Raw genomic sequence first — 18,205 nt, forward strand, 5'->3', positions numbered from 1 at the left:
AGTGGGAAAGGTGTCCAAGTCTGAACTTGCCCCTAGGTATTCCTGCACCATGTAAATCAGACGCTGGCGATGGTTGCTGGAACCGATCATACCTTGGGGCTGCGGACTAAAAAATTGTCTGACGGCCATCTTCTACACCGCTCCTTCTGTGACTGACCAAAGCCTCAGCAACACGTTGTCCAGGATCAGGAATTTGTAACCTCACAGTCTCTGGGAACACGTTGCACAGACCTTTCTGCAAGGCCTCTTGAAGATGTCTCATCCTCTGCTCCCTCTGCGATGGCAAGATAAGGTCTGCAACCTTACCCTTGTACCGTGGATCAAGGAGAGTTGCCAGCCAGTAATGATCCCTCTCCTTGATCCGCTGAATATGAGGATCCTTCCGCAGGCTTTGCAGGATCAGGGAGGCCATGCAGCGTAGGTTAGCTGAGGCATTCGGTCCGGAGTCCTCTGGGTCACCAAGGACAACATGATCCGCAGCCACCTCCTCCCAGCTACGTACAAGTCCACGGGTTTCTTGGGACTGTAATGCCTCGTACACACGATCAAACAATCCGGTGGAAAAGTCCGGCGGACTAAAAGTATTTTTGCACTCCAATATGTCCACCGAACTCGCATTTCGGCGGACAGTATGGCCGTGTGTGCGCTAGTCCGCCGTACTTTTGAAATGAGCGGACTTTTCCCGTGTGGAGAAAAGTCCGCTCATTTTGAGTGCATCTCCGGGTCACCTGGTGTGGACTTAAAGTGGAAAAATTGGCGTGGGGGTCCCCCCCAGGTCCATATCAGACCCTTATCCGAGCACGCTACCCGGCCGGCCAGGAAAGGGGGTGGGGACGAGCGAGTGCCCCCCCTGAGCCATACCAGGCCACGTGCCCTCAACATGGGGGGGTGCCTTGGAGAAGGGGGGGCCCCGTGGCCCCCCCACCCCAAATCACCTTGTCCCCATGTTGATGAGGACAAGGGCCTCTTCCCAACAACCCTGGCCGTTGGTTGTCAGGATCTACGGGCAGGGGGCTTATCGGAATCCGTGAGCCCCCTTTAATAAGCCCCCCACCCTATGTGAATGAGTATGGGGTACAATGTACCGCTACCCATTCACCTGTAAAAAAAAAAAAAAGTAAAAAAAAAACACAACACACAAGGGTTAAAATAGTTTATTGCACAGCTCCGGAAGAAAGCGCTAGTAAAAGAGCTAGCAGAAGATAGCGAAGGAGTCCGGCGAGAAGACCCCCGAAGACGGAAGACCCCCAGAGCTGTGCAATAAACTATTCAGGAGGGGGGGGGCGCTCGCCCGTCCCCACCCCCTTTCTTGGCCGGCTGGGTAGCGTGCTCGGATAAGGGTCTGATATGGACCCGGGGGGGACCCCCACGCCGATTTTTCGGCATAGGGGTTCCCCTTTAAGTCCATACCAGGTGACGGGGCCAGCGACGCCTCCTTCACTGGTCCCGGCTACCTGGAGCCGCGCTCAAAATGAGCAGACTTTCCTCCGCGTGTGTGGGCGAGTCCGTTCATTTCAAAAGTACGGCGGATAGTCCGGCGGACTTAGTACGCCATATTAGTCCGCTGAAAAAGTGCCGTGTGTGGGCAAGTAGCTCGTCCGGAAGGTCCGGCGGGAAGTCCGCCATACTAAGTCCTCCAGATAGTCTGCGGCATAAATCATCCCTAAAAGACTGCTGCTAATGCTGAGTGCCAGGCTCCACCTCCATGCTGACACAATCCTCCTCCTCGTCGTCCTCTTCCTGTGTGATCGGTGGGCCAGCAGGAACACTGTCTGGATAAAGGGGGCCTTGAGAGGCAAGGAAGTCCTCTTCCTGCCTCTGTTCTGCCTCAAGTGCCCTGTCTATTATTCCATGCAGCGTGTGCTCCAACAGGTGGACAAGAGGTACAGTGTCACTGATGCATGCACTGTCACTGCTCACCATCCTCGTGGCCTCAAATGGTGACAGGACAGTGAATCCCTGATCATGGCCCACTGGCGTGGGGAAAAAAAAACAAGCTTCCCCTGACCCTGTCCTGGTGCCGCAGTCGCACAGGTACTCATTGATGGCCCTCTGCTGCGTGTGCAGCTGCTGCAGCATGGCCGATGTTGCGTTCCACCTGGTGGGCATGTCACAGATTAGGCGGTTCAATTCCTTTTGGAGCTCAGCCAGCCGAGCACTGGCATTATATGACCGGTGGAAATGCACAGACTTTCCTGGCCTGCCTCAGGACATCCTGTAAGCCCGGGTACTTGCCCAAGAACCACTGCACCACCAAGTTAAGGACGTGAGCCAGACAGGGCACATGGGTCAGTTGTCCCTGTCGGAGGACGGAGAGGAGGTTGGTGCCATTGTCGCAAACCACCATTCCTGCCTTAAGCTGGCGTGGTGTCAACCACCTCTGAGCCTGCCCCTGCAGAGCTGACAGAATATCTGCCCCAGTGTGGCTCCTGTCCCCCAAGCACACCAGCGCAAGGACAGCATGGCATCTTTTTGCCTGTGTACTCCTGTCTGTGGCGAATTATGGCTCTCCTTGCTGATGGCGCTGCGATTGGCCAAGCATGCGGGTCATTCAGCCAGCAATGCACTGCAATGCCGCAGTGCATTATGGGCCGTGAGCGCCACTTGAATGTGGCGTGAATGGCCCATAAAGTTCTGGTTTCGCCGAACGGGCGAACAGCCAGTGTTCGAGTCGAACACACAGCTCATCTCTATTACTCAACTGCAATGTGGTGCTCTGTCTAACCCCCTACTGGTGCCTCAGGTGTTCCTTTTGGATCTGGTGGTAACAGGTGGAAACTGTGTCATGTTATAAAGTTGAAGTGGAGCTCCACCCAAAAGGGAAGCTCCACTTGTTGCTTCCTCCCCCCACCCTCTGCTGCCACATTTGGCACCTTTTCGGGGGGGGGGGAGCGGGTACCTGTTTCCATTTTCCATCTCCTCCTTCCCCTGCCACTGGGCCATTTATGAACACAGCGCTCTTCCCTTACAAGGAATGATGTCAGCAGCACCTGAAAGCTTGAGGTTGAGGTCAGGCCAATCAAGTTCCTCCATCCCAAACTTGCTCATCTCCAGGGCCGCTGATAGAAATCATGGGGCCCCGTACAGCCTACCTGACGGGGCCTCCTTCAGCTCCACCCTGGCCCCGCCCATGGTCCCTCCTTTAGCCCCACCCCTGGCCCCACCCATTGCCCCTCCCCAGACCCCACCTTGAAACAAAGTGTAGGTTTGTCTACAAGTTATATTTGTTTTTCTCCAGCCAGTTATAGGTTTGATTATCCAAGAGAAATACTGTTTTCAGATGAGAACAGACCTCTTTAATATCTATATGTAATACAAACCATTAATGAATAAATAAAATGGTATTTTGGAGAGTATTGGCGGGGTATGTATTGCAGAGTATTGGCGGGGTATGTATTGCAGAGTATTGGCGGGGTATGTATTGCAGAGTATTGGCGGGGTAAGTATTGCAGAGTATTGGCGGGGTAAGTATTGCAGAGTATTGGCAGGGTAAGTATTGCAGAGCATTGGCAGGGTAAGGGCGCGTACACACGGGCGGACTGTCTGGCCAACTAAGTCCGTCAGACAATCCAACAGACAGTCCGTCCTACTTTTGAATGAACGGACTTGACCACACACGATGAACAGACAGTCCGCTGAAAGCTTGCGCGATGACGTGTACAGCACGTACGACGGGACTAGAAATACGACGTCCAATACACTGCAATGCAACCTTCGGCCGTGTAAATCCTTTCTGAGCATGCGCCATACTTAGTCCGTCCAACTTGCCTACACACGAGCGGACTGTCCGCTGAAACCAAAGTTGGACGGACAATATTACGGAAATTCCGAAAGACTTAGTCCGCCAGACTGTCTGCTGAAAAAGTCCGCTGAAGCCCACACACGAGCGGACTGTCCGCTGAAACACGTTTCAGCGGACCAAGTCCGTCAGACAGTCCGCCCGTGTGTACGCGGCCTTAGTATTGCAGAGCATTGGCAGAGTATTGGCAGGGTAAGTATTGCAGAGTATTGGCAGGGTATGTATTGCAGAGTATGTATTGCAGTGTATTGGCAGAGTATGTATTGCAGAGTAGTAGTAGATGTTGAACTTCAAGCCCCCCCCCTGCCCCCCCCCCCCAAGCAAGCATACACCTCACCTGTGTAATTGTTAGCTCCAGCAGGGCAGCAGAGATCACTTTCTCCGTCTTCCTGAGTGTCCACAATAGCTCGATCGCCTGGCCCCTGCACTCTTTTTTTTTTTCTTTTTTTTTTTTATTTACTTTGCAGTTCAGGTTGCCCGGGCCCCCCCTACTGGTCAGGCCCGGTACAGCAGGGCCAGTTGTACTGGCCTATCAGCGGCCCTGCTCATCTCGCCCATGTCTTTATGGACTTTGCCTTGTGCACTGGTCCAAATGATTTGGTGGAGAGGGGATTACTGTGTGGGGCTGTTTTTCAGGGGTTGGGCTTGGCCCCTTAGTTCCAGTGAAGGAAACTCTTAAGGTGTCAGCATACCAAGACATTTTGGACAATTTCATGCTCCCAAATTTGTGGGAACAGTTTGGGGATGGCCCCTTCCTGTTCCAACATCACTGAGTACCAGTGCACAAACAACGTCCATAAAGATATGGGGGTGGGTTTAGGGTGGAGGAACTTGACTGGCCTGCCCAGAGTCCTGACCTCAACCCGATAGAACACCTTTTGGATGAATTAGAGAGGAGACTGCGAACCAGGCCTTCTTGTCTACATCCGTGCCTGATCTCACAAATGTGCTTATGGAAGATTGGACAAACATACCCATAGACACACTCCTAAACCTTGTGGACAGCCTTCCCAGAAGAGTTGAAGCTGTTATAGATGTAAAGGGTGGGCCAACTCAATATTGAACCCTACGGACTGTGCATGTAAGGGGAAGTTCCCAATAATTTTGGTAACATATTATACACATTATATTATATACATATACACACACACAATATAAATAAGAGACTCATCAAAAATACCTACTAAAGACAATCCCTATGATGAAATATGTGTCGTTAACCTAAAAAAAGAGGGACAATGAAATTACATTGCTGTGTTCCCAGTGCACATAAGGAGACCAGTGATTAGATGAGTCCCGGCTTACAGCACCTGGTATTCCCAGGCAGTATCCCATTCAAGTAATAACCAGTTAAGGACCGCCGCATGTAATTATACGTCGGGACAATGGCACGGACAGGCACAAGCACGTACGTGTCTGCCTTCCAGCGGGTGGGGGGGTCCGATTGGACCCCCTTCTGCTGGCTGTGGCAGTCCGTTTCCCTTCAGGAGTGATCCGGGAAGAGGGGACGCCCGTTGGTTTCTGGCCATCCTCTCGCGATCACTCCTGGCGAATGAGAAGCTTCCCCTGCCTGTGTAGTGTAAACACAGGCAGGAGGAAGTGATGTTACTCTCCTCGTGGCAGTCTTTTTGACCGGACGGCGAGGAGAGAAGACATCATAGTAAGTGCACCAACAGTCTACTGACACGTAGGCACACTTTCACCCCCAGTCACCCCCCCCCCCCCCCCCCCCGTCACAGTGTCACTGATTGCAGTAATCATTTATTTACTGATGACTGCATTTAGTGTCAGTTGTGACTGTAAAAAGTGTCAGGGCAGTTAGTGTTAGGCCCAGAGTAGCCCCCTACCCCCCTAATAAAGGTTTAACCCCGCGATTGCCTAGTTTTTCTGATCGCTGCATTAGTGTCACTGGTGCCGCTCGGTAACTAGTTATTTTTTAGGTTCACCGCCAGGTTTTTATAGCGTTAGGTACCCCCATATACAACCTAATAAAGGTTTTTTTTTTTTTTTCACATCAAAAGCTTTTATTGTAAAATAGAGACAAGTGTCTTACAAAACACAAGACAAGAGTACAATGGCATGGTTCATAACAATTCTACTAATAGATACATGTGATACATAACTGGAATCATTCCTTACCACGGATCTCTCTGTCCACACGTATTCAGTTCGCTTTAGTTTTCTTATATTGACATTTAGAGCATGTTGAGCCAACCAAAACCACAAGCTATCATCAAAGCATAACTTTTAGAAGGATCCAATCTAATTGTACCATATGGTATAATAAACTGTGTAGTCGGAGTAGGTCCGACCACTTCTATGATCAGAGAGGATAGTAGAAATAGAAGGAGATTAGTGTGGGAAAGGGATAGAAGAACAGAAGGAAAAAAGGATGAAAGAGTAATAGGGAGTTAAAAGGAAGCAAGGGTAATCTGCTGAGCATAAATGAAGATAACAAAGGACTGCTTAGTGAACCTGAAGCAGCTCGGTATATTGCCTGGAGTATCTGAACACGATCCAGGGAGTCCAGATAGCATGAAATAAATCTACATTCTCGTGAGCCTGTGCTACTGTTTCTTCCATTATGTACAGATCCGTCACTCTTTTTAGCCAATCTGATACTGTGGGGACTCTGGGAGAGCGCCAGTGCAGCGGCACCAACGCCTTTGCTGCATTTAAAAGATGCTTGAGAAGAGAATTTTTATATCTCTTTCTTGGTGTATCGGTAATGTGTAGGAGGCAACAAGCTGCATCTAGCGTGATGGAGGTGTCCGTGATTTGCTTAATTGTGGATCGCACTGCGTCCCAAAACGGTGTTATTTTAGGGCAACTCCACCAAATGTGTGTTAGTGTCCCCACCTCGCTTAGGCACCTCCAGCAGTGTTCTGGCACCTGCGGAAACCACCTATGAAGCCTGTCTGGTGTATGATACCACCTGATCAGTAGTTTGTAACCCAACTCTTGCGTGTTGGTGTTAACCGAGCATCGGTGCGCCAGTGCACAAGCGCTCCCCCATTGTGAGTCCGTAATCTGTCTACCGAGCTCTCGAGACCACTTACTCCTAGAGTCGTCCCCAGGGAGCCTGGAAAGGTTTTGTAGCCAAGAATAGGCCATCGAGGTGGTTTTAACCTGTTTCTCGCCAGACGCACACACCTCCTCAAAGTCTGTTAATGGTCTTGTAAAGTCCCCCTTATGTCGTGAAGAGGTGACAAAACTCCTGAGTTGGAAATATGTCCAAAGAGGAAGGTCGGGTATTCCCCAGTCTCTCTTGATAACAGATAGGTCTTTGAGTCTGGCCCCAGTGAAGCAATTTTTAGCCACTCTTGGTGAGTCTGACTGCCGATCGGTGAAGATAGCATTACCCATTCCCGGCAGGAATTCAGGGTTGTCCCTTAGCGGAGTCAGTGGGCTATTCTGGGTCGTCACTGCTGTGTGTTTCATAGTTATGTGAAGTAATGAGAGTGTGGTCTCGGTAAGGGGATTTAAGCTGAACCCCTCCCTCAGCTTGGTCAAGGGGATCCAGGGGGCGAAGTGCAACCTGCGTCCGAGTAACCTTTCTTCCAAACATATCCAGTCTTTGTCGTCTCTGTGGCAATGCCAGTCAACTATTCTGGTCAGGTGTGCCGCTATCTGGTAGTTCTTGAAGTTTGGCAGGCCCATCCCTCCCTTATCTTTAGGTGTCGACAACAGCGTAAATTTGATCCTAGCCCTCTTTTTGTTCCACAAGAAATTCAACGCCAGCGAGTTTAATTTATTGAAAAAGCTTCTCGGGATCCTAACTGGTAGTGCCCGAAATAGGTATATTAGTCTAGGCAAGACAGACATCTTCAGGATTGCTGCGCGCCCAAACCAAGAAAACCATCCCGCCCCCCATTTGCGTAGGTCATCTTCTATCTGTCTTAACATGGGGGGAAAGTTGAGATCATATATTGTAGCTACGTTCGGGGCAACCCATACACCCAGGTATTTTAACGCCTTTTCCTCCCAGCGAAACGGGCAACTCCCCTTGATCCTGTCAAATTCTTCGGTGGTGAGACCTATGTTCAGGGCTTCCGATTTAGTATAGTTGATTTTTAAATTGGATATGTACCCAAAGATCTTAAAAGCGTTGAGCAGGTTAGGGAATGTCGTGTGTGGGTCAACTAGGTAGAACATCAGGTCATCGGCGTAAGCTGCCACCTTCTTGCACCCTGAATCCTCTGATCGATTCCTCTCCCTTCACCATTCTAATGAATGGCTCTAGAGATAAAATAAACAAAAGTGGGGATAGAGGGCAGCCCTGCCTGGTCCCGTTCGAGATCTTCACCGGGTCGGAGAGGGAGCCATTAATCTTAACTCTAGCTGATGGACTCTGGTAAATTGCCGTGATCCAAGACAGCAATCTCGGTCCCATCCCCACCCTACTGCATGTGGCCAGCATGTAGTCCCACGCTACCCGATCGAAGGCCTTCTCCGCGTCCGTGGACAGGAGAAGGCCTCCGATCTTCCTTGCTTTAGCAGTCTGAGCCAGCAGGAGTGTTTTAAGTATATTGTCCTTGGCCTCCCTTCCCGGCATGAACCCCACTTGTTCCGGCCCTATCAGTCCCGGCAGCAATGGACCCAATCTATTGGCCAAAATTTTTGTTAAAATTTTTAAATCTAAATTTAGCAATGATATAGGTCTGTAGTTTGAGCAAATAGAGGGATCTTTGTTGGGTTTAGGCAACACTGTTATATGTGCCGAAAGGAAATCTGGAGTAACCTGTCTAGGCGCAGACAGAGAGTTCAAGGCTTTCTTGAGCGGGCCCACTATAATGTCACGGAAGGTTTTGTAATAGATAGCCGTGTAGCCATCGGGCCCAGGGCTCTTCCCAGGTTTCAGTTCGTTAATAGCCCGCTTCACTTCATCGTCAGAGATCTGTTCATCAAGGGCACCCCAGTCATTCTCCTCAAGAGTTGGGAGTCCGCTTTTTTCTAGGAAGTCTGCAATGATCTGACGTCGGCCTCCAGTCAAGTCAGGGGGTTTGTGTTGAAGAGGTAGGTTGTATAATTCCGTGTAGTACTTATGGAAGTGGGCCACGATGGAGTCGTTGTCAACCTCGAGGGTGCCGTCCGAAGTCCTAATCCCATTGATAACCTGACTGGAGTGGTGTTCCCGAAGGGCCCTCGCTAGTAGTCTACCAGTTTTGTTGCCCCCCTCATAATATATCTTTTTCTTAAAAAATAATAGGCGTTTGGTTTTATTGTGGAGAAGGTCATGTAATTGTTTTCTGGTTACCAGTAAGTCAGAGGCCATCTGAGTGCACAATGTGCGTTTATGTAGGGTCTCAAGTCTGTTAATTTTGTGCATGAGTTCTCTCACCACTCTTTCCTGCTCCCGTTTACGTTTCGCTCCCAGACTAATGAGCACTCCCCTGATGGAGCATTTCTGTGCTTCCCATAGCACCAAAGGATCTGTGCCTGGTAAGTCATTGAGTAAGAGGTATGTTTTTAGTGCTTCTTCAATTAGAGGCAGGGTGGTCGGGTCCGTCAATAAAGAGGAATTTAGTCTCCAAGAAGCCGAATGTCGTTTGAGCAAGCTAAAGTCCATTGACACTGCTATCGGTGCATGATCTGAGATCACAAGTGAGCCTATCCTGGCCTCATTGATCGCCTGTAAATCCCTTTGTGTCACAAACAGATAATCGATACGGGAATATTTGTTGTTTGGTTTAGAGAAATGTGTAAAATCTCTGCCCTCTGGGTGCAGTAGGCGCCAAGAGTCAATTAGCTGCATAGATTGCAATAGCTTTTTGATCTGCCTCAGTATCTGAAATGTGACACAAGATTTCCCCGTGGAGGTATCTGTCAACGGATCTAGAGGAATGTTAAAGTCCCCGCCCAATATTATACACCCTACTGCAAACCCCTGCAACTCTCTAATAAGACGTTTACAAAATTGCAAGTGGTTCCTGTTGGGGAAGTAAGCATTGGCCAAAGTTAGCGGTCTGCCCCTGTAGGAACCCTTCAAGAACAGATAGCGACCACCCGGGTCAGAAAGGGTCTCAGAGACCTCGAACGGTGTGTCCTTGCCCAGGAGTATGGAGACTCGTCGTTAGTCGCATGAAATGATTTCGTAAAATATCTGTCGGTCAATCTATGCGTCTGGCGAGTAACAAAATGCGTCTCCTGAAGGAAGACACATTGCGGCCTACCTTTCTGTAGCTCCCTGAGGACTGTGGATCTCTTTTCTGGAATGTTCAGCCCCTGCACATTATGCGATAGCACGAAGGGTGCAGCACCCAGCTCTTTGTATACCATAGTATGAGTACTTCGAAAAGAGAAGAGAAACAAAATATGACAAGCAGTAAGTGATTAGAATAGGTTCTGCAGAACCATTAACCTCCAAATCAATTCAAACCAGTATGCAAGCTTATCAGGTGTCTATGACAGAGGAGGTGGGTAAAGGAAGGTGGACGAGGATAGGGGAACAGGAAGAAAGAAAAGAAAAGAGAGAATGAAGAAATGACTCTAGAAAAGAGGAAATGAGATCAGGAAGCAACGGAAAGAAGAAGCTGCTTCCGAAAGATAAGTATTTAGAGATAAAACCTCAGTAAACCAAACACAGCCTACCGGGTTGTAAAGTAGCCCTTCCCAAGATCAGGTAAACTACCCGGTCTGGAAAAGCTTGGTGGGGCCGTGGGGTGATCCGTCAAGCGGCTCGCTTTGTTTGCGGATCCGACCCAGGCGTATGTTGAACAGTGACACCGTGTAGTCCCTATCAAAACAAAATAGAGAAAGCTATCACGGTGTAAATAAGAAACTTAAACAAATGTAAGTAATTTAACAAGTAACATAGAGAGATGGGATAGAGAGTCAGCAAAAAAAAAGAAAAATCAATGAAATGTGAAAAGTCTGTCTTCTTCAGCTCTGTAAAACGAATCTTAAAGGACAAGGGTACAAACCCCCCCGTGTAGTCGCCCCCAGGCCATCCGCCATCTGCGTCTGTGGTGACGAGCTGCAGCTAGTATTTAGGCCAAGTGGGAAGAGTGGCAGCCAAGTCTCGGTAGCTCCAAAGTATACCGGGGCCTAACGCAGGTAATGTACCATGAGAAAGCAGAACAACATTCCCCGGCGTGGGCCAGTCTCAGTACCTCTGCAGGTGGTGCATAGTCTCGCTCCAATAGTACCGCAAGAGGGATGTAGCCAAACTAATCCTGTATTTGGTGGGATATAAAATCCGGGGGCAATCTGCAAAGGATCTAGCAAAGAACACAAAAGCTCCATAATCACTATTCCCGACTACCCGCGGAGGCAGTGTCCCAGCCCGCCCCGTAGCATAATAGTTCACATGTACAAAAGTTGAACAAGGCTCCCACAGGGCGAGGGGCCCAGGTGTAAGCAACGTCCTACATCCGTTTGTAATAGTGCGAACCACACATTTAGCCCTGTAGTAGGAAAGCAGGTCTGGGGTAGCATAGCGTCCCTCAATCATTGCGGGTGAATAGACAGTTCCCGCCACTGTCCCCTCCAGCTAGGCCATGACTTCCCTCTATGTAAGCTAGCAGTCACACAATCAGCACTCAATATGGCCTGGGAACATCACACAGAGTGGTGGAGCACCAGTAGATTAGTCCCGGTCACCCCCCCGGTTCCTGGAGGGAGTAGGTCTGGGATTAGGGGTATCCATGATGGAATGACTCCCCCTGTTGCTTCTCATGCGTTTTGGCAGTTGTTTCTCCGGAGTCGAGCAGGCTGAACCATGAGTTTCCCGGGGATTCACCGGTAGGGCAAATTCTTGATACCACTCCGGTAAGGCTGGTGGCTCCAGACGCAGGGCGGTGCAGAACTCTGGTAGGTCACTTGGAGTACGCGAAGACAACTGTTTACCCCCATGTGATACCACAAGCGCAAAGGGGAAGCGCCAGGTGTACCTGATTTCATGCTCTCTGAGAATATCCAGCAACAGGCGTAGAGCTCTCCGGTTGCGCAATGTAATTTGAGACAGGTCCTGAAAAAGCATAATGGCTGCTCCATTAAAGACAATGCGGTCATTTCCCCTTGCTCTTCTCATGATGTCCTCTTTTAGAGGGAAGTTCTGGAGACAGCAAATAATGTCCCTAGGGGGTGCAGAATCCGGGCCTCTTGCTCTAAGCGCTCTGTGGGCGCGCACAAATTCTATGGCCGTATCTTCCTGTCTATCAAGGAGGCTGTTAAAGAGTCTTTGCAGTGCAGGAATGATCTGATCAGGTTCCACGGATTCGGGGATCCCCCTCACCCTGATGTTATTCCTCCTCCCCCTATTGTCCAAATCCTCTAAATGGCGGTTCATTTCTATGAAATGTGCGGAGTGGGCCTCTGCCACTGACTCCAATGTGTGTATGTCTCTGTCCCTCCTTCTCCCTGCGGCCTCCACCGCTGTGAGTTTTTCAGTCATTACAAGCAGATTAGTCTTTAGATCTGTTATTGCTGCTGAGAACGTGGACTTTATGTCCGCCGCAAATCCTGACATGTGGTCATAGGTGAGGGGTTTAGAGGAGTGAGAGAGACCCTTACCCGTGTCCTCCGAGGCAGATTGGGAGTCCTCGCTGAAATCTTCCTCCTCACCATGCGGCCGCGCCATCTTGTCAGGGCCGTTTGCCCGCTGTACAGACTGGGATTTAAAGATCTCGTTAATATTCCGGGCCGCTCCGCCGCTCGGATTCCTCCGGGCACTGGCGTGGGGTGTTAGCTGACTTTTCTTGCCCATGTTTCGCGTTGTAAGAAGGACAGATAAGGCTGTTTGCTGACTCTCTTCCCGGAGCTCTGTTAATGCGCCGCCATCCTCTCCGCCGGCCAAGCCACGCCCCCCCTAATAAAGGTTTTAACCCCCTGATTGCCCCTAGAGTTAACTCTTTCACCAGCGATCACCGTATAAGTGTCACTGGTGACGCTGGTTAGCCAGTTAGTTATTTAGTTATTTAGGTTCCCCGTCAGGTTTTTATATAGCATCAGGTACCTCCATATACTACCTAATAAAGGTTTTAACCCCCTGATTGCCCCTAGTTAACCCTTTCACCAGTGATCACCGTATAAGTGTTACGGGTGACACTGGTTAGTTAGTTTGCTTTTTATAGCATCAAGACACCCGCCATTTATTACCCAATAAAGGTTTAACCCCCTGATCACCCAGCAGGTGATATCAATTAGGTTTTAGGGTCAGATAGAGTCTGCATCGCCCCAGGCAGCGCTAGGTTAGTGCCAGTATCGCTAACACCCATGCGCAAAGTATACACCTCCCTTAGTGGTATAGTATCTGAACAGATCAATATCTGATCAGATCTATATTAGCGTCCCCAGCAGTTTAGGGTTCCAAAAAACGCATTGTTAGCGGTATCAATCCAAAGACCTGCTAGCACCTGCGTTTTGCCCCTCCGCCCAGCCCAGCCCACCCAAGTGCAGTATCGATCGATCACTGTCACTTATAAAACACTAAACACATAACAGCAGCGTTCGCAGAGTCAGAGTGCGATCGCTAACAGTTTTTTTTGGTAGCGTTTTATACAGTCGCTGACAGCCTAGGTGCTTTTTTACCTGTGAATCTCACTAGTGTACCACTAAATTTAGAGCCCAAAATGGCAAAGCGAAGGTACACTAATGAAGAGGCCTACACGTTTCTGAGCATGCCAAATAGTGAAGAGGAGGTCACTCATCTGTCAGATTCAGGCTCAGTGAAATAAAAAAATGAATGCCCTTAGAAATCCTGAAGGTGCTTGGGTTTCGGGGTCCCGTACACGGCTAGGCTCCCAAAAAGTCCCACACATGTGGTATCCCTGTACTCAGGAGAAGCAGCAGAATGTATTTTGGGGTGCAATTCCATATATAACCATGGCATGTGTGAGCAATATATCATTTAGTGACAACTTTTTGTAAAAAAAAATATTTTTTTGTTGTCATTATTCAATCATTTGGGACAAAAAAAAAATATTCAATGGGCTCAACATGCCTCTCAGCAAATAGCTTGGGGTGTCTACTTTCCAAAATGGGGTCATTTGGGGGGGTTTTGTGCCATCTTGGCATTTTATGGCCTTCAAAACTGATAGGTAGTGAGGAGTGAAATAAAAAATGAATGCCCTTAGAAACCCTGAAGGCAGTGCTTGGTTTTCAGGGTCCCCGTACTCAGGAGAAGCAGCAGAATGTATTTTGGGGTTTAATTTCACATATGCCCATAGCATGTGTGAGCAATATATCATTTAGTGACAACTTTGGGCAAAAAAAAAAAAGTTTGTAATATTCCCGCAACTTGTGGCAAAATATAAAATATTCCATGGACTTAACATGCCTCTCAGCAAATAGCTTGGGGGTGTCTACTTTCCAAAATTGGGTAATTTGGGGGGGAGGGGTTGTGTTATTTTGGCATTTATGACCTTTGAAACTGTGATAGGTGGTGAGGAGTGAAATCAAACATTTGCACCCTTAGAAATCCTGAAGGCGGTTGATTGGTTTTCGGGGTGCCGTACGCAGCTAGGCTCCCAAAAAGTCCCACACATGTGGTGTCCCCGTACTCAGGAGAGGCAGCAGAATATATTTTGGGGTGCAATTCCACATATAACTATGGCATGTGTGAGCAATATATCATTTAGTGACAACTTTTTGTAAACATTTTTTTTTTTGTCATTCAATTACTTGGGACAAAAACAAAAAAATTCAATGGGCTCAACATGCCTCTCAGCAATTTCCTTGGGGTGTCTCATTTCCAAAATGGGGTCATTTGGGGGGAGGGGGGGGTTGTACTGCCCTGCCATTTTAGCACCTCAAGAAATGAGATAGGCAGTCATAAATTAAAAGCTGTGTAAATTCCAGAAAATGTACTACGCTATAACTTTTGTGCAAACCAATAAATATACGCTTATTGACATTTTTTTTTTTACTAAAGACATGTGGCTGAATACATTTGGCCTAAATGTATGACTAAAATTGAGTTTATTCGATTTTTCTTATAACAAAAAGTAGAAAATATCTTTTTTTTTTTCAAGCTTTTCTGTCTTTTTCCATTTATAGCGTAAAAAATAAAAATCGCGGAGGCAATCAAATACCATCAAAAGAAAGCTCTATTTGTGGGAAGAAAAGGACGCAAATTTCGTTTGGGTAAAACACTGCATGACTGCGCAATTACCAGTTAAAACAGTGCAAACCAAAAACACAATATATTGAGCTGTGCTAAAAATAAAATAGCAAACTTCAAGTGCATCCTCAAATGAATAAAAAGCATACATGTAATATTACTATACAAATGTGTACAACATAAATAACATTGGGTAAAATCAGTGACTAAAAAAAGTCCATTTGAATTAAAGATCCTCTTCTTCTGTGCTCATAGGATCACATCAGCCAAGTGAATGTCCATCACCAAAATGATTTGTGCCCAAAACCGCCACTTCAAGAGTAGAAATGCAAGCTTACCGGCTGCAAGTGACCAAATTATGTTTTTGAATTTATTTTGTAAAATACGGTAGAGATGCTGCTTCTTACAAATCAATTTACATATTTATTTATTTTTTTTGATTTGTGCACGAGTGCAGTTTCTTTTTTATTTGTTTGAAAGTGCTAACCACCAAGCCCAACCCTGCTTTAGATTCCAAGATCAGCAAGATTGAGCATATTCAGGGTGGTATGAGTGTAGGCATGTAGAGTGTAGAAAAAAAAAATAAACTAAGAATGTGAAAAAAAAAAAAAAAACACAATTGAAAAGGTTGATACAGTTTACCTAGTGACCAGTGCAAAAAAGGACATCAATGAAAAAATAGTAAATTACTTATTTGTATGCACAATTTAGTAACAACCAAAAATCATATATAAATCTAAACAAATAATCAGTTGGGGTAAAAAACGATAATGGCAAGGTGCAGGACTCGATTTCTGAATAAGACCCCTATCACACTGCAGCACCGCTAAAACAGCTCTAAAGTGCCGGTCATTTTTGTGGTGTGTTAGCCGCACTTTTGCTGTGCTTTTTGGGCGCTAGCGGGCAGTTTTGTGGCACATTCAAATCACTTTTTAAAGGCGCTTTGGAAGCGATGCCCGTTCATTTCAATCTTCAAAGATGCTGCTTGCAGGACTTTTTCTAAAGTCTCGCAAGTGCACCGCCCCAGTGGGAAAGCACTCATTGCAATGAATGGGAGGTGCTTTTCAGAGGCTATTTCTAGCGCTAAAACACCTGAAAACTCCCTCAGTGTGAAAGGGGTCTTAATGGTCTGTTAATGGCCTTGAATTTACAAGCAATATAATAAAACAAACATAATTTGGATACAAAGGTATATACCAGGGTTAGGCAACCTTAACCACTTGCCGACCGCCGCACGACGATGTACGTCGACAGAATGGCACAGGCAGGCATAAGGGCTTACATGTACGTCCTTGCCTGCCCGCCGGTCGGGGGCCCGATCGGCGCCCCCGCCCGGTGCCTGCGGCGGTCGGTATTCGTTCGGGAGCGATCCCGGACGAGGGGACGGCCATTCATTCATGGCCACCCCCTCGCGATCGCTCCCGACGAATGAAAATGTCCCGTGACATCATTTCCTCTCCTGTAATGTAAACACAGGAGAGGAAGTGATGTATTCTCTCCTCCGTGTCGGTATTTTTCGTTCCGGCACCGAGGAGAGAGCATCGGTGAGTTGCACAAGCACTACACTACACAGTAGAACATGCCAGGCACACTCACACCCCCCCTTTACCCCCCGATCACCCCCCAATTACCCCTGCCCCCCCAGTCACAGTGACACCAATTGCTTTTTTTTTTTTTTTTGCATTGGTGTCATTTGTGACTGTAATAACTGTTAGGGCAGTTAGGGTTAGCCCCCTTTAGTTCTAATGTGCCCCCCTAACCCCCCCAATAAAGGTTTAACCCCGTGATCACCCCCCCTCGCCAGTGTCACTAAGGCTGGGTTCACATTGCAGCGGTTTATGAGAACGAATGTGATTCGCACCGCACTGCAGTGCAAATCACATCCGATCTCTGTGCGATTCGAGTTCAGCCATACAGATAGTATGGCTGAATTCGTGTCGCACCCGCCGCACCTGCCGCAAATTCGCACGGGACCCTTTTTTTGGGCCGCAGCAGAATCGGATCGCATGGGTGTTCACACCATGCGATCCGAGTTTGCAGATCGCACTGCGATATGCGAACTGATCTGGGGGTGTCATTAACATTTCACTGACACTCCCAGCAGTTCGCATAGGGCAGTGTGAACTGCCGCCGGGAGGCATGCGATGCGGGAACCCGCCGCGGATTCATGGCGTTCCCCCATCGCTCCAGTGTGAACCCAGCCTAATAAGCGATCATTTTTCTGATCGCTGTATTAGTGTCACAGGTGACGCTAGTTAGGCAGGTAGATATTTAGGTTCGCCGCAGCTTTTTATAGCGCCAGGGACCCCCATATACTACCGCATAAAGCCCCCTGATTGCCCCCTAGTTAACCCTTTCACCAGTGATCACCATATAACTGTTACAGGTGACGCTGGTTGGTTAGTTATTTTTTTATAGTTTCAGGGCACCCGCCATTTATTACCTAATAAAGGTTTAACCCCCTGATCACCCGGCGGGTGTCATTTGTGACTGTAATAACTGTTAGGGCAGTTAGGGTTAGCCCCCTTTAGTTCTAAGGTACCCCCCTAACCCCCCCAATAAAGGTTTAACCCCGTGATCACCCCCCGTCGCCAGTGTCACTAAGGCTGGGTTCACATTGCAGCGGTTTATGAGAACGGATGTGATTCGCACCGCACTGCAGTGCAAATCACATCCGATCTCTGTGCGATTCGAGTTCAGCCATACAGATAGTATGGCTGAATTCGTGTCGCACCCGCCGCAAACTCGCACGGGACCCTTTTTTTGGTCCGCAGCAGAATCGGATCGCATGGGTGTTCACACCATGCGATCCGAGTTTGCAGATCGCACTGCGATATGCGAACTGATCTGGGGGTGTCATTAACATTTCACTGACACTCCCAGCAGTTCGCATAGGGCAGTGTGAACTGCCGCCGGGAGGCATGTGATGCGGGAACCCGCCGCGGATTCGTGGCGTTCCCGCATCGCTCCAGTGTGAACCCAGCCTAATAAGCGATCGTTTTTCTGATCACTGTATTAGTGTCACAGGTGACGCTAGTTAGGCAGGTAGGTATTTAGGTTCGCCGCAGCTTTTTATAGCGCCAGGGACCCCCATATACTACCGTATAAAGCCCCCTGATTGCCCCCTAGTTAACCCTTTCACCAGTGATCACCATATAACTGTTACAGGTGACGCTGGTTGGTTAGTTATTTTTTTTATAGTTTCAGGGCACCCGCCATTTATTACCTAGTCTCACTAGTGTACCCCTAGATTTAGGGGTGTCTACTTTCCAAAATGGGGTCATTTGGGGGGGGGGTTTGTGCCATCTTGGCATTTTATGGCCTTCAAAACTGTAACGCCCTTA

Source organism: Lithobates pipiens, unplaced genomic scaffold, assembly GCF_037356315.1.
Source record: "Lithobates pipiens isolate NorthernLeopardFrog02 unplaced genomic scaffold, aLitPip1_a1.2 Scaffold_28, whole genome shotgun sequence".
Lineage (NCBI taxonomy): Eukaryota > Metazoa > Chordata > Amphibia > Anura > Ranidae > Lithobates > Lithobates pipiens.